Here is a 7026-nt window from a genome sequence, read left to right on the forward strand (position 1 = left end):
TATTCAGGCAGCTGGTGAAGTTCTGGAATGATTTGTCCCTTGTGTTGCAGCTCTTTTCAACCAGATAAATATGCAATAATTGCTCAGTGTCTGAAACAGTGGAATGCTGACAAGAAAAGGCTGTAGAGTAAATGTATTTTTCTCTTTGTGTCTTGGTAAGGGGGCCGGGCAAAAACGAAATTGCAGACAAATGGATACTAGTTTCTTTTTACCCACTACTCCCAACAAAAACTCCCACCACTGGCTATTATTCATAAATCATTCATGGACATTGGATGTAGTGTCAATTTACAGTTTGGGCAATTTCATACTAATGCAAACTGCATCTGCTCAGTGATGGCAGCAACTTGTCTAATGGTGTGGCTTTGTGCAGCTCAAAGGTCAGCCAACCCTTTTGGTTTAGCAGTGGTACAGAGGTGAAGACACAAAATTGTAGCTTACATCTAACTTGAAGACACAGAATGACTGAGCATACTGATGGGACTGAACGGTCTCATCTTGGTTTTGAAATAATTGCTCAGTCTATGCTTTTGCAAAGCCTGATCACTGTAAGAATATTTCCACCACAACATGCAGCTAGAGCAGTGAGTACACTTCATCTTCACTCCTGCTGCTACGCATGAATTTAGAAAGCAAACAGAGAGCAAGAGGCGGTGACACAGATTCACTCTGCTCAACTCTTGTCTCTCCACAAGGATTGCGCCCTAAATCCTTAAACTCACATTGCTGTGTCGCAGAGGCAGTACAACAGCACAACACACAGAAAGTGTGCCAATCCATTTCCTTTTGCCCTCCTAACTCCAGGCTGGAAACACACACACATACGGATCTGAATACACTTACACAGAGCAGATTGTGTGTGTGCCTTGCACCAATTCTTCACTCCACAGACTGAAAACATCCTACATCCTTTAAGATCCAAACTGGGTTACAGACTTGTTTTACAGGGCTTTAATGAGATGCAGCGGGGAATGAATGCACTAAGTTTAGATCAGAATGGAAAAAGTTTATAACCCCCTGACCAAAACTGTAACATGTGCAGAAATAAACACTACCAATTTCTTCACCTACGAGCATCATAACCCCAACTCACATGCCCAAAATGAACACAACTGCACATTCGTGTCGTCTTTCCACAGCGCGTCGGAACAGACGGCCTCAGTGCACTGTGCCAATCCCTTCGCTTCCAATCCTTTAGACCACAGGCTAGACTGTACATGGTGCATCTGCACAGCCTGGCACACCGCATGATGCCAATCCTCTGGCTCATAACCTCATAACCTCAAACCCGGAGCAATTACAAGCTCGGCTGTATGTGTAGTACAGCAGAACAGAGCAGGCCCGCTACATAATACTGCAGGAATACTACAGTATAAATCCCCGGGTTGTTGTGTTGACCGCCTCAGCACAAGCCTGATAACACACATTCCTGCTGCCAGCGAGGATAACTAGAAAGACCCGAAGATTCAGAGCAGTAATCACTATGAAATGCATTTTAATACCAATGATGTGCACCCACCACTTGACCATTCAGCAATATTTCATAGTACAGATGCAACAAATGGACTCTCATTATTTATTAGTAATCGCAGCTGTACAAATGTAAGCTCTTTTAGAATCTGCTACAGTCTATTCAAAGATTTACAGTGCATGCGACTGTGATGGGTTTCAGATGGCTCTTTCAAACTGCAGCTCTGGGTTGGAGCCCAGTATGTGAACCTGACTATGAGTTTGAGTGAAAAGACACAACTGGGAGGCATTTGTCACACTGTTCAGCCTGGTTTGGCTCAGTTTGGCCTGACTTAAGACTGGCTCAGAATGTGGGAAGCGTTTGTGAACAGTGCAGAAACAGAGGAAATGCAGGAGCAGATTGGCTTAGTCATTATTGTGCTAGAGTTAGAGGCCGTGTGCATAACTGTCTTACTGCATGTGTGTGTGTCGTGCTTTTATGTGTGTGTGTGCCTGTGTTCTGACCTGTGTTTCACAGTGCAGCAGCATGACTGGCACCCTTTGCAGGGCTCTAAGAATAGTGCTCCCTCGGAGAGAGGGATGTGCCACTTTCAGCTTTTTGGGTAAAACTGAACAGAAGCCAGGCAGCAGAAAGCAGGTCACGGGCCACTGTAGATCCGTGAGGGAATTCACTTTAGCACAACAGTAAATCGATATCTCACTATCTCACTATAAAAGTATCATCGGCATCTTCCAGGAAAGTTCTAGCGTTGAACCACCAGTGGCGCACAGTCTTCAGCCAGCATTGGCAGCAATACCAGCAAGCTCCTCTGTTTTGTGGTGCTTTGTGGTGTTAAAGTTATGATATGTCAGCTTTTTGGGAGCAGCGGATTCTCTTACAAATATTCAAACCACCTGGGAGTTTGAAACAAGCCAGTAGCGGCTCTTTCAGTTGCGCTTAAATATCAAACATAAAAACACTGAGCGTTCTATAACACTCAAACTACACTCAGACTAAACTGCTGACTTTCAGTTTCTAATGTTGATCTAAAACTGGGATTCTTTAGCTCTTTCACCCAAGAGACTTCAATGACCAATTCAGCTTTCAGTTCTGTTACCAGAGCTTGTTTTGATCTACTTACATTATCTACTCTGATCATGTATCTGCCATAAGAAGACGCCATGTTTTGTACTATTTCTGCTCAACCCCCCTAGTGTGTAGGGATATCAGGCTGCCATTGCCCTGCATGTTGTTGTGGGTTGATATTAGTCTATACGATGGGCTGTTACAAGCAGGTTGTTTGTCAGGTCCCCTGTGTGACAACCCCGACTAGAATAACAGCAAGCGTACGTTGCCCTGCTGCAACAGGGGGATAAGATAAACAACTTAGAGCTCTATCTCTCCCTTGTTCTGCCGCTCACTCCATCTTTCTTTCTCTTCAACTCCTTTTTATTTTTTCTCCATCTTTAAATCGCACACAGTCTTTCTACGCCTGCCTCAGATACAAAGCCACACCTAGCAGCCTCCACTCTACTCCCGTTCTGTGACCTTCAGCCGGAGCTGGCAGGGGGCCTGGGGACTGTGGTGAGCTCAACTTTCATCGGGTTTCTTGTATTGTTGCTACAGTGTGGCTTACAGTAAAAATAACACTTTGCTCCTACCACAACCCCTCGACCTGGATGTAACCCCTAAGCACAGCAAAAAAGGGTATGAATAAGTCATAACAAATGGGAAGGGTAGGAAGTACAGCTCTGACAATGTGCTTAAGTGCTCAATATGTAGCTGCAGTGTGGCGCATTCAGATGAACTGGCCATCCCACCAGTGAAGATCTGTTATTCTATTTTTCTTTCTGCATTATATAGACTCACTATATCAGCTTCAAATACTTTTTATAGGTTAATGGTTATAGTTTCATTAATCTGCTGATTTTTTAAAATTAGTTATCTAGTCTATAAGATGTTCAAAAATAGTGACAAATGCCCATCACAAGTTCCCAAGGCACAAGCTGACATCATCAAAACAGTTTGTTTCATCTTACTGTCAGCACACTACTCCAAAACATACAATTAACAAAAATATAAAGCAGAGAAAACAGCAAATCTTCACATTTGAGAAACCAGAACTAGATCACACTAGCCATTTTTGCTAAGTGAGTCATCGATAATCTGAGTTGTTGTAGATTCATTTTCTGTTTATTGACCAGTCGGCTAATAGACTAATCACTTCAGTACCAGCCTTCTCCTAACACATACTCTCACTCAAACACACATGTGAGCATTGGAGACAGGACGACAGGCACTGTGCTACTACAATGTAACCCTATATTTCCATACTTTTAGTCAGTAATAACCTAAATGCTACTCTTGACCATAATATGATGCGTATAAACAATTCATAACTGAATACGACAGAAAAAAAAACCTTAGGGAGGACAGAGGGAAAGCTAAATATATCCGACAGATTAAGAGCTCTCTGAAATGAACAACACATCATACAGAGTAGAGTAGAACAGAAAGCTCTGTAAATCATGTTCACACCATTCAGCACAACAAATACGCTAAATATAACTCTGATTTAGTACAGTGTGCGAGCAGCTGAGGGGCAATGCTGAGATAAACAATGGTCAGCAGTCTTATGCAAGCTAGTGAGTGTGCATATGAGGGTTACTTCACTGAGCTGTTTGTGAGACCAGTAAAGGGCACCATCATAGCAGTTTCAATGCTGTATAATGAACTACTGTGTGCACATCTGTGCTCTCATTACACTGCAGTGCTGCACATAACACTACACACATTTATGAAATTACACTTTTAATAATGCAACTTGCACGTGTAGTAAAAGCACTAACAATAACATACTTCAGAAGATGAAATGCACGCACAAAAACACAACCTGGAGACCCCCGAGCTGGATGCATGCTAAACACAAACAAGAAAGTCCACGCAACCGTCTGTGTGTGTGCGTGTGTGTGTGTGTGTGTGCTCGCTTTCATTTGTGATCTGTTTTCGGATGTAATAAACCCTGACAGAATATAAGTACTGTATGTGTTCCTTTTCTGGTGCTACAGCTGTTTCTCTATTCCTTTCACACTTCAGTGAGCCTGGATAACAACCTCACCTCCGTGTACAATTTTCAAATCTCCTCTTCTCCCTTTTTCCTTTGTTTCTCATCTCTCATGTGACTACCACCCTGTGTGTCTCTCTCTAGATGTATTCTCCCCTCCCTCTGTTGACTCTATTGACTTCTGACATACTTAGTGTTCCCTTAGGCCTCACTATTGGCAACCCTCTGTGTCACTTGCCAGTACTTGGTGCTGTCTTCCCCCCCCCCCTTTTTTTGGGAGCTTTGTGTCCACACACTGTAACACAGCTAAATATGAAAGGATGAGAACATTTGAGTCAATTCTACACGAACAGTCATCACTTTTGACAAGCACAAGCCCTTCTGGGTATTGTCAGTGTCGGACTGGAGCTGCGGCCCTTTGATTGGAAGCACTTGTCTCGTCATTATCAACTCCATTCTGTCCGGCATTTAAGCAGAAGGACCGTTGAAACAATTCCTCCTGGGGTGCATAAAAAATGGGACATCTACAGTGTCTGTAGGTGTAGTGAGTTTTAAAAGTCTTCCACAAAGTTTAATGGGTCATCTACTGGAGTTTCATTTCCCTGTATGCTGCCGATCAGGACAGTATGAAAGCATTGTGCTTTGATACTTTAGCTTTTACAGGGTCTGACAAAGAACTTTTCTATTGATCTTACTATAAAAGTGAACAGCTCCTGCATAAGGACATAACGGTTCACCTAACCCAAGAGAAAATATGATCAATGAATTGCACAGTCATCATCACAAGTGACAACTTGGCCCCGTGACAACAGGTTTTGTCCCAGGTGTTATTTTAAGTGAAACTATGCCACATGCCTTATAAAGCCTCCCTCGGCCTGCCTTGCTGTAATCTCATTCTGAAGTGCTCTCCTCATGACAAATACCACTATTTCTCCTGATCGCCTCACAGCAGTCACCTCCTCAGACATCTGCATTCATTACCCCTACAGGCACCAGGTCTTGGTGACTGAGCAGGAGTGGGTGAAAAAGTTTTATGTTTAATTGAGGGTGATGGCTGAACTATCTTCGAGCTACCTGATCAGAGTATTTGTCGAGGTAAAAGCTGATGTTCAGGGTTGTATTAGTCTGAGAGGTCAGTTGGCCTGTTTCAGCACCTGGCACAGATCTACCATGGCTATCAGGCTGTAGCTGTGCAGTCTCACTAACTGTTCAAGCAGGGTGTTGTGTTTAGCCTCAACATTCAGTAAACACACGCTTCACCGGGAGTGTGTGAGTAAACTTTTCTGTTTTTCTATTTATATCCTCTAGTAGCTAAAACAGTTTATGTCTACGTAGCACAGCTGAGCACCATGGCCCATACTAAACTGGAAACGGGGCAACATAAGCATGACGGGCTGCAGTAAAGTGTATAAAAGGACAATAATGCCCATACATATAGTGGCCTTTTTCGTCTCCTTCACTTCCTAGAAGCATCGCCTAAATGATCTCAAACATAGCGACATAAATTAGCAGCATGTGTCAACTCATACAGAGATCTGAAAGTTCGCAGCAAACACAAGACAATGTGTCAAAATTACTGAGGCCAACTGTGCTGTGACGGGGAACAGAAGTCACAGCTCAGCCTCAGAATCATGACTAAAAGAAAATGGACAGAATTGTTGCGTAACTCCACACAACCTGCCACAAAGTTCAATCAAGACCTCAAACTCACTGACAGCCTCAGTGGAACTTTACATGCTTCAGAACATTGTTATTTTACTGCAAGACTTCTGTACTGGTTGGTGCTACGCTGTGAGGTGTTCCTGTTATTCTGTCCTCTTGGGAATCGCTGTAATGCAGCTGCACTGCACCGCATTTTAAAAGTAGGACTTTCTTGTAACAGTATGCATGTGTTATCCATACTGCTGTGTGTCCGGGGAACAGCGCGAGCATATGCAGAGGGTTAGTCGCAGTATATTATTCAGTCAACCAATCACTCACCCTCCTATCTATTCTCTGACAGAGGCAATAGACATACTATTGTTGCCAAGTTTGTTGGCTCATGAATTACTGATAAACTGCCAAATAGATCACCAATAACAAAACAGCAGAAGTTGCATCATTTCCCTTAACAATATGTTCAAATCCATCACTGCTACACAGGGTTGTGGTTTCTACACATGCATAACATATGTTCAAATGCTAACAAATAACAGTCATACAGTAACTTACTATAATGCAAAACTGCAGCTGAAGTTCAGAAAAGCTGCAGACTAAGATTTGGTCAGTTTTATGTGGGGGGGGGGGGGGGGGGGGGGGGGGGGGGGCTCAACAAAGGGTGGTTTTAAAAAAGAGTGTTTTTAATCACTGTCTCGTCTTGTTTGAAACAAAACGCAGTTCAAGGTGATGCGGATAGCACTGTTTTTTTTTTATAACATCTGTGTTCATTAAGTGCTGAGTTCACATTGACCAAAGAAAACCCCACAAAACAATCCAACACATAAATAACATCTACAATCAGAACAAACTCAAT

This window comes from Chelmon rostratus, chromosome 8, assembly GCF_017976325.1.
Source record: "Chelmon rostratus isolate fCheRos1 chromosome 8, fCheRos1.pri, whole genome shotgun sequence".
Taxonomy (NCBI): domain Eukaryota; kingdom Metazoa; phylum Chordata; class Actinopteri; order Chaetodontiformes; family Chaetodontidae; genus Chelmon; species Chelmon rostratus.